At 39.2% G+C, this 9,604-nt stretch overlaps 1 pseudogene; it reads left to right on the top strand.

Annotated features, from left to right (window-relative positions):
* The first annotated feature begins 271 nt into the window (after window positions 1–271).
* LOC148573146 (uncharacterized) lies at window positions 272–7,791 on the top strand (annotated as a pseudogene).
* The last annotated feature ends 1,813 nt before the right edge of the window (window positions 7,792–9,604 follow it).

Here is a 9,604-nt window from a genome sequence, read left to right as displayed (position 1 = left end):
CCTTCCCTAACTTAACTCCTTCAGCCGCTGAGTTCCCTTTCTCCTTCACAAGTTCAACACACGCAGTTTCCTTTGTTATCCCTGAAAGAAAGAAGCAAAGAAAATGAAAGGGGGAATGAGGGAAAAGGAGATCCGAAGGAAGAAAGAGCACCGGGAAAGCAGCAGCTCGCCGGCCAGCCGCGTTCTGCCACCACGTCTAGCTCGCCGCTGATCGCGCTCCCGTTTGCGCCATCGCTAGGGAGAACAGAACTGAGAAGAGGTTGGCTCGCGAATGTGGGTGGTCGCGGGCTCGAAGTCGCCGCGCCTTCATCACCACCACGTCCACGCCGTGCTGCCGCCACTGCTAGGGTTTGCCGCCGCCACCTTATCACTGCCAGCAGGCACAGAGGGAGAGAGAAATCGGAGTTTTGCACAGCAGGGAGAGCGGGAGAATGCGACAAGGAAAGCCATCTCCGCCTGTGTCACCATCGCCGGACCTCCTTGCCGTCGCCGAACCTCCTTGCCGTCGCCACAGAAGCTGCTTCGTCAGTGCTGTTGGAGGCACGAATGGGAGAAGAACGCACACGAGGGAGCTTACAAAGAGGGTGATGTGCGATGGTGGTAGGTTATTCCGCCGCCCTTGCTGCCGTCAGAAGCTGTCGCCACGGCCGCCGGCCTCCTAGCCGTCGCTGTGGTTGGAGTGCGCTGTGTACGGTCGCCGGAAAAGTCGTTGTGGCTGCTGAAACCACCGCCAAAGCTTCGGGCTGAGCTTCTGCCACTTGAGACCTTGCTGCCGTCGCCGGAAAAGTATGCCGATAAGGGTTTTATTTGAGGTTTCTGCCTTTTTGGATTTTGAGAAGGTTTTAACGCTGCGCAATTTTTATAGTTGATCCACCGGAGCTTCTGGCTGCCGCCAGAACTGTTGTCGGGCCTGTTTGAAATCGCAGCTGTTTCGTTTCACTAGTTCAGTAAGTATTTATGTTCGGAAAGCCTCGCGTTAGTATTCTGTTGTGTTCGGTTAATGAATATGAGTTTTGATAACGTGGGGTTGAGTCCTGATTATTGTATGTTGCGATTAGTGTTGCTATGGTTATTGCGAACGTGACTGGGAGCTAAGGTTTTGGTCGCCATCAGTTCGGGTTGAAGCGGAAAGGACTCTGAGACGTTGGGTTATGGAATTGCGTTTTGAGGTAGGGCGCTTTCCGAAAACTGTATTTTGTATATTGGAATTATTACATATGGGTACTGATGTGAGGATGTGTATTTGGTGATTGTATCAGTCCTATGTATTATTTGGTTGTTTTGTATGATTATGGGTGTTTGTTTGACTCGACTGTTGTGTGGCTTTGTGAAACGAAATGCTTTTGAAATTGATTCTTTTAAAGCTTTGAGATCGAGTTGAATCCGTTGGAAATTGATTTGAATTGAATGGGTTTTCTTGAGAATGTGTAAAATAGAATACACTCTTGATTTCAGCCTGGCTGGCTTTAAATGATCTGGTTTTTGATAAATGATTGTTGCTGAACCGTTTCTTTAAAGCTTTAGAAATGAGTTTATTCGGCTGATAATGATTTGATATTGAAACGGTTTTCTTGAAATATGGAATTGAGATGACTGTTGGATTTTGGCTTGCCTTGGACTGATTTTGAAATTTGGGCTGTTGAAAAGGATTGTGAAACGGTTTAGTTGGGACCCGAACCGGGTGGCAAAGTCCAAGTTTTAGGGGAGATGCTGCCGGAATTTCTATAAAATCCGAGTCTTTATTAAAATGTTGTTTGGAAAAATGATGAGTTAAAGACTTCTACTATTTTATTTGAATTATCAAGAAAAAGGATGATTCATGCTTTTGAAATGGATTATTAAAAAGGAAATTGTGATTTAGTCTTGCTTCGTAAGAAAGGCATTGTATCTCTTTCAGGAGAAAGTTATTTAGGTGAAACTTATGTTTTAAAGTTGTTTTAAATGTGATAAGGGCAATGCCTTTGAATTTGACTTGGGGGTTTCAATTAAAGAAGTTTTAATGATTTTGAAAGGACCTGAATGTCTATTGACAAGTTTCATTTTGAAATGTTTTGAGAAAGGTTTTAAGTATTCTTTGAATTCTGAATTCTTGCAAGACTAAAACAATTTTGAACAGTTGAAACGCTTTAGAATTTATCATGGGGGTTAAAGCTGGTTTTGCCTAAGTAAAGGAAACGGCTTTGAAAGAAGTAAATGATTACGTGACTCGGTTTGGCTTAGATCCTATTTTATTACTCAAATCGGAAAGCCAAGGTTTTAATGATTTTAAATGAATTTGGCAAAATGAGTTATGCTATTCTCCCTTAAGGACTTGGGACCTTGCCGAGAAACTTTGTTATAAAATTCCATTGTTGGATGGATGATTTTGAATGTTTCAAAATGAATCTTTAACTTGCCATGATTATGGGAGTTGTGGAAAGAGGATGCCGAGAGTGGCATTATTTTTAAAAGGGGAACTTACTTTGAGTAAAAGTGGCTTATGAGCCTGAGATGAATTGAGAAATGAGATCTTTAAAGCCGAGGCTGAAAAGAGTTGAAACTTGATTTCAAAGTGAATGAATTGAGAAAAGTGATTTATGGCTTGAATGCCGATTTATGAATTTGATGATGTTGAATGGTGGAGGTGCTGTTCTGTTATGAGCCGGAATGGCTGTGTATGATATTGATTTATGGCTGATTGCCGAATGAGTTATGAGCCGTATGGCTGATTATGAATTATGAATTTAAGCCGGATGGCTGAGATGGATGTTGATCCATGGCTGGGACTAAATGAATATATGCTTGAGATACCTGGGTTGTAGCAAGGATTGTGGTTCGTCTCACTTGCTCCAAGTCATAGATTGTGATGCCTGGGTAGTAGCGGTAGTAGTGGTGATTCCACTCGCTTCAGGTTGAGCTTTTAAACACCCGCCTGGGTAGTAGCCACAGTAGTGGTTATTCCACTGGCTCTGGGTTGAGCGGGTAGTAGCAATGGGGTTGTAGCTCAAACCTACTTGCTCCGCGATGGGTGTTTCTGTCCATGGTTAGCTACCAGGACGTGTCGGGTTGGCTATATAACCGACAGATGATATCATCATCCACTAGGGACAGGCATGCATCATATGCATCTATGTGACATTGTTTGGGTGTGCATATTGTACTTGGTTTGCCTATGTGATTAACTGCTAATTGTTCTACTTGCTGTAACTGTTTGTTTGTGCTTGAACCTTCCTACTTGTGTTTGCGACTGAGATTCTGTTGGATTGTGGTGATTGGTTGATGGTTGGATTGCTTGGGCCTAGGGCCGTGGTTGAAATGAGATGGACCGATGGTTGGTTTTGGTTTTGTGTGTTTTCGGTTTGGAAAGATATGAAAGGCTATTTTGGTTCAGTATAGATAAACATTTTTGAAAGGCTTTTGAGTATTTGAGAATTGAATGGTTCCTCTTTCAGAAAAGATTTTCGACTTTACTTTTATTGAAAACCGTTGTTTTTGAAAAGAGGCATAAGACGGTTATTAATCACTGGTACGGTTTATCTTCACGTATCCTATTATAGTAATTCCCAAAAACCCTCTACTGAGAACCCTTTCGAGGATGATGTTCTCACCCCCCGTACATTTTTCTCCTTTCGGGATATGGGCGTAGAAGTCACGAAGAGTTTATTTAGTTATTGTTGAGATACTCTGTATTGTTTTAGTTATGGTTTATTGAACCCTCGCCTTTATCTTGATATATTTTGTAAGAGGGATAGGAATTGTATTGGTTATTGCTTGTAATATTATTTATATATATTTATGTATATATATGGATGTACTCTTTATGAGTTGTTGTAAGTTGTATGGTATTTATGGATGTACGTTATCGAACGAAAGTATTTTTGGGAGCGGTATTACGGTTTAAAGTTTTAAACAGGCTCATATTTTAGTATTAAATAGTATAAGTGTCGTCGTAATGTCCGAGCTATCAGAGTCGCGCAGCCGGAAGCGTGAGCTTTGGTAGTTAGGGTGTTACATTATGGTATCAGATCGGTCTTTCCTGTAGAGCCTGAGGAATGGACCGACTATGCTTCGATTGCATATTCTGAGCATTTGTCATGTATTAGGTCTTGTCGAATGACAAGGATTAGAGCTTTATGCACATGACGGTCTATTGAGTAACGCTGTTAGTCTTGCATTGCATAATTTCTGATATTAAGTTTGGCCGGCTTAATACTAGTGAATTATGTATATGAAAGCACTGATGGGTTATCATAAATGTTATACGAGTTTTGAGTAAAGCGAATCGCGGGTTTTGGGAATGTTGGAAACTATTTCTCGAGGCTATTCAGTTGTGTGTATTGAATTCTGTTCGAGTCGACCTGTTCTTTCGTATCCTAAAGATCCTTGTTGATTTAAGTATTTAAGTGTATATGCTGGTTTAAGATCCTTGTTGCATCTATCTTCCTCTGTTTGAGTTCTTCTTGATTCAAGTATTCTTTGATATAGCCTTGAACTTGTCTTAATGTGCTGTGACTTTTAACTCCGGGTTCCGAGTTCAATCTTAGAGAACTTGTTGATTCAGTTTTCCTCTTATTTGACAGTGATTACAGCTAATTTTGAGATTTTTATAAAAATTACTTTTGACTAGATGTACACTTATCTATATGTGAAACTTTGAAGATTTCTTATACAGTTTAACAACTATTTATTTCTAATACCTCACCTGTACTTTTACTGGTTTGCGGAACTGCATTTACTTCAAATACAATTTGACTTTCTAGTAATCTTACTATAGTTCCAATGCACATCTTCATTTGATTATGTATTTGGAGTATTTTTCAAAATTCTGGAAAGAAAGGAGATTTCTCGCTTTTATCCCGGTTGAGTTTCATTTGATAAACTTTACTTAATTCATTTTGATTTGAGTCTGATTTAGCATACTACATGGTTTATGCCATTGTTGTTCTTTTGAAAATGTTGGACTCATAGCTTTCTTCTTATGAACGGACTCGTTCCTTCTTAAGCTTTTCACCTCTATGAATGTCATACGTGACTCTGTTTTTAACTAATCTTTTACATCTTGTGAACATTACCATTGATCTTGGTTTGTCCTCTCTTGTGAATCTCATCCTTACGTGAGTCAGTTTGATTCATTTCAAGTTAGTGCATTATTTATTCTCTCATTATCTCTACAAGAGTTTTTAGTAAAAAATTTATCCTTGAGAAATTACAAATGATTGAGTTGTCTTTTCCTATGACTTTTGTATTCTTTTGGATCAATTGAAAGCTTGTTTGATGACTCATGCCTAGTGAATCTTGTTTGAACTACTTTGATTTAAGATCCTTTCTTGTATGGCTTGACTCTTTTTCAAGTACATCCTAATATCCTTGAATATCCTTTTGAAATGGTGATTTCAAGTATACTTTTGGAGTCTTGTTTTGAACTTTTAAGGAAGTTTTGAATTCTCTTTTAAAAAAAAAAATCTAAACGAAATTTATTTTCTGTTGCTTGGTTGAGATTGAAACCATTGTTCGATTTTGACAAAGTTGATTTAAAATTTGGCATGCGCTATTTTAAATGAAGTTTCGAATAGCTTCGTTGTTTAATGGAAACTTGTCCGTTTGTAATGCACCACTTGTTTCCTTTACCAATTTATAAGCAAACTTTTACCTCGGATTTTCTCTTCCAAGTAGAGTTTAACTTTCTCTTTCGTACTTGCTATAAATGTTATACACGCTTGTTTGAATATGAAATTTTGAGAATTTTGAACAAGCATTTGATTACTTCTGAGTTTCTATGAACTGCTTTTGGTTAGGTTGTGCACTTAACTATCCTTCTAAAATATTTGAGGAAATATTTTAGCACTTGGCCAAACTTGTGTGCATTTTGTTTTTTTAAAACTCTACATGATCTACTTCAACATGAAATTGTATTGAAGTAAAGCCACATTTATGCTTTTGCTACTCTCTTGAGGAATGTTTGTTGCTCAACTTTTCTTCTAGACTGCAAAGTGGTTTTCTTTGCAAGTTTTTGACTCTTTCATGAACAATGTATTCGAAGGTATTTGTAATTGTGCTCTTGAGTTCTGTGAGCTTTGCCTTGGGTTTGAGATATTCTCTCCTGTAAACCTCATACTTCTTCGACTCAGCTTGAATTTGTTCAAACTAATGCGCTGATTTTCTTCTTGTTGATCCTATTGAATTTCTTTGATCCAAGGGTTATCTTTGAAGTTGTCAATTGAATTGTGTCTAGCAAACTTCATTGCTTGAGCATCCTTGTTTATCTGGAATTGGATACACTGTCTCGAATCTACGAGTATTACCCTTGACAATTGTCTCTCCGTTCTAAATCTTGTATCCTTCTGAGTAGACTCGAGAATTGTTTTGATATCACATGCAACTTGTAGACGTAGTAACGCGATGCGTTAGTTCTTTAAGACGTGATATGTGTATACGGAAGTTGAAGCGGTAGGTGTGCAACGTTATGAGTTGTGGGTGTTTTGTTCCTTGCGAACGAATTTGTGGTTGTCAGGCTTATGATCGAATATGGGGATTGTTAAGTGATTGATGAAGTTGAGAAGTTGAAGCTTTAAGGTTGGTACGAGATTAGTGTGAGGGTATTAAGCACGTCGTTGTAACCTCATCATGTTTTATAGCCTTCGATGCCTTGCCTTACTATCACATGTTTGACCCATGCCATCTTTTGCATTGAGCTTACCTTGTAATGTTTGCTTTGCAATCACACTTCTACCCTTGCATCCTTATGCATATGACAATCAAAGCATTTGAGAAATCGTATGTATATTTATATTTTGAGATATTTTTGCTTCTTCCTTAAATGTGTTCAAGGGTGGACTGTTATGAAATTTCTTTCATTTTGTATCAATTTTCGAGGACGAAAATTTTTATAAGGTGGGTAGAATGTAAGACCCAGAACTTTTGAAAAAGGGCTATTATCAGCTAATTTCAAATTCAGTATTTTTGTAGCTTTAATTTCAGAGATTTTTTAAAGCGAGTTTTGATTTATTGAATTTGAGATAAGTTATGATTATTATCCAATTTTACAATTATTGGATTATTTTCTATATTTAAAATTATAAAGTTGATAGTTACGAAATGATAAGAATTTTATATGATTTGAATTAAATAATTAATATTTTAAATATAATACTGCTATTTTGAAAAAATGAAGAAATTAAGTGTATTATTTCTAATTTTTAGATTTGGGAATTTTATTGAAAATAATTGGTAAGATTGATGAGCAAATAGTATTTTTCCATATACAATTAGTGTTGGATTTACATTGGGTTTCAATTACTATATTATTCTCAATTTTATGTGAAATTACCATAATGCCCTTAACCCTAATTTTCAAAATGAAACCCTTCCCTAACTTAACACCTTCAGCCGCTGAGTTCCCTTTCTCCTTCACAAGTTCAACACACGCAGTTTCCTTTGTTATCCTTGAAAGAAAGTAGCAAAGAAAACGAAAGGGGGAATGAGGGAAAAGGAGATCCGAAGGAAGAAAGAGCACCGGGAAAGCAGCAGCTCGCCGGTCAGCCGCGTTCTGCCACCACGTCTAGCTCGCCGCCGATCGCACTCCTGTTTGCGCCGTCGCTAGGGAGAACAGAACTGAGAAGGGGTTGGCTCGCGAATGTGGGTGGTCGCGGGCTCGAAGCCGCCGCGCCTTCATCACCACCGCGTCTACGCCGTGCCGCCGCCACTGCTAGGGTTTGCCGCCGCCACCTTATCATTGCCAGCAGGCACAGAGGGAGAGAGAAATCGGAGTTTTGCACAGTAGGGAGAGAGGGAGAGTGGTGCACGAAATTGTGATCTCTGGTAATGGCTCCAAAAACTTGGTGCTCTAATCTCAATTCATAATTTGTCACAACTTCGATACAACTAACCAGCAAGTGCACTGGGTCGTCCAAGTAATAAACCTTACGTGAGTAAGGGTCGATCCCACGGAGATTGTCGGCTTGAAGCAAGCTATGGTCACCTTGTAAATCTCAGTCAGGCGGATATAAAATAGTTATGGAGTTTTCGAAAATAAATAATAAAAGAAGGATAGAAATACTTATGTAAATCATTGGTGAGAATTTCAGATAAGCGCATAGAGATGCTTTCGTTCCTCTGAACCTCTGCTTTCCTGCTGCCTTCATCCAATCAATCCTACTCCTTTCCATGGCTGGCTTTTTGTAAGGATGTCACCGTTGTCAATGGCTACTTTTAATCCTCTCGGGAAAATGGTCCAAATACTCTGTCACAGCACGGCTAATCGTCTGGAGGCATCACCCTTGTCGATGGCTGCATCCTATTCCTCTCTGTGAAAATGGTCCGATGCGCTGTCACTGCATGGCTAATCATCTTGGAGGTTCTCGATCATACTGGAATAGAATTTACTATCCTTTTGCGTCTGTCACTACGCCCAGCACTCGCGAGTTTGAAGTTCGTCACAGTCATTCAATCCCAGAGTCCTACTCGAAATACCACAGATAAGGTTTAGACTTTCCGGACTCTCATGAATGCCGCCATTAATCTAGCTTACACCACGAAGATTCTGATTAGGAGATCCAAGAGATAATCATTCAATCAAAGGTAGAACGGAAGTGGTTGTCAGGCATGCGTTCATAGGGAATGATGATGACTGTCACGTTCATCACATTCAGGTTGAAGTGCGAATGAATATCTTAGAAGCGGAATAAGTTGAATTGAATAGAAAAACAGTAGTACTTTGCATTAATCTTTGAGGAACAGCAGAGCTCCACACCTTAATCTATGGAGTGTAGAAACTCTACCGTTTGAAAATACATAAGTGAAAGGTCCAGGCATGGCCGAATGGCCAGCCCCTCTGATCTAAGAACCAGGCATCCAAAGATGATCAAAGGATCAAAAGATAATCCAAAGATGTCTAATACAATAGTAAAAGGTCCTATTTATAATAAACTAGCTACTAAGGTTTACAGAAGTAAGTAATTGATGCATAAATCCACTTCCGGGGCCCAATTGGTGTGTGCTTGGGCTGAGCTTGAAGTCTACACGTGGAGAGGTCATTCTTGGAGTTGAACGCCAGCTTTTGTGCCATTTTGGGCGTTGAACTCCACTTTGCAACTTGTTTCTGGCGCTGGACGCCAGAATTGGGCAGAGATCTGGCGTTGAACGCCAGTTTGCGTCATCTAAACTTGGGCAAAGTATGGACTATTATATATTGCTGGAAAGCCCTGGATGTCTACTTTCCAACGCGGTTGAGAGCACGCCATTTGGAGTTCTGTAGCTCCAGAAAATCCAATTTTAGTGCAGGGAGGTCAGAATCCAACAGCATCAGCAGTCCTTCTTCAACCTCTGAATCTGATTTTTGCTCAAGTCCCTCAATTTCAGCCAGAAAATACCTGAAATCACAGAAAAACACACAAACTCATAGTAAAGTCCAGAAATGTGAATTTAACATAAAAACTAATGAAAACATCCCTAAAAGTAACTAGATTCTACTAAAAACAATGCCAAAAAACGTATAAATTATCCGCTCATCACAACACCAAACTTAAATTGTTGCTTGTCCCCAAGCAACTGAAAATCAAATAGGATAAAAAGAAGAGAATATACTGTAAATTCCAAACTATCAATGAAACATAGCTCCAATTAGATG

The sequence above is a fragment of the Arachis ipaensis genome, chromosome B2, assembly GCF_059453495.1.
Source record: "Arachis ipaensis isolate K30076 ecotype BB chromosome B2, ASM5945349v1, whole genome shotgun sequence".
NCBI lineage: Eukaryota > Viridiplantae > Streptophyta > Magnoliopsida > Fabales > Fabaceae > Arachis > Arachis ipaensis.
Note: the sequence above shows the minus strand (reverse complement) of the source record. Positions and strands in the feature narration are given on the sequence as shown.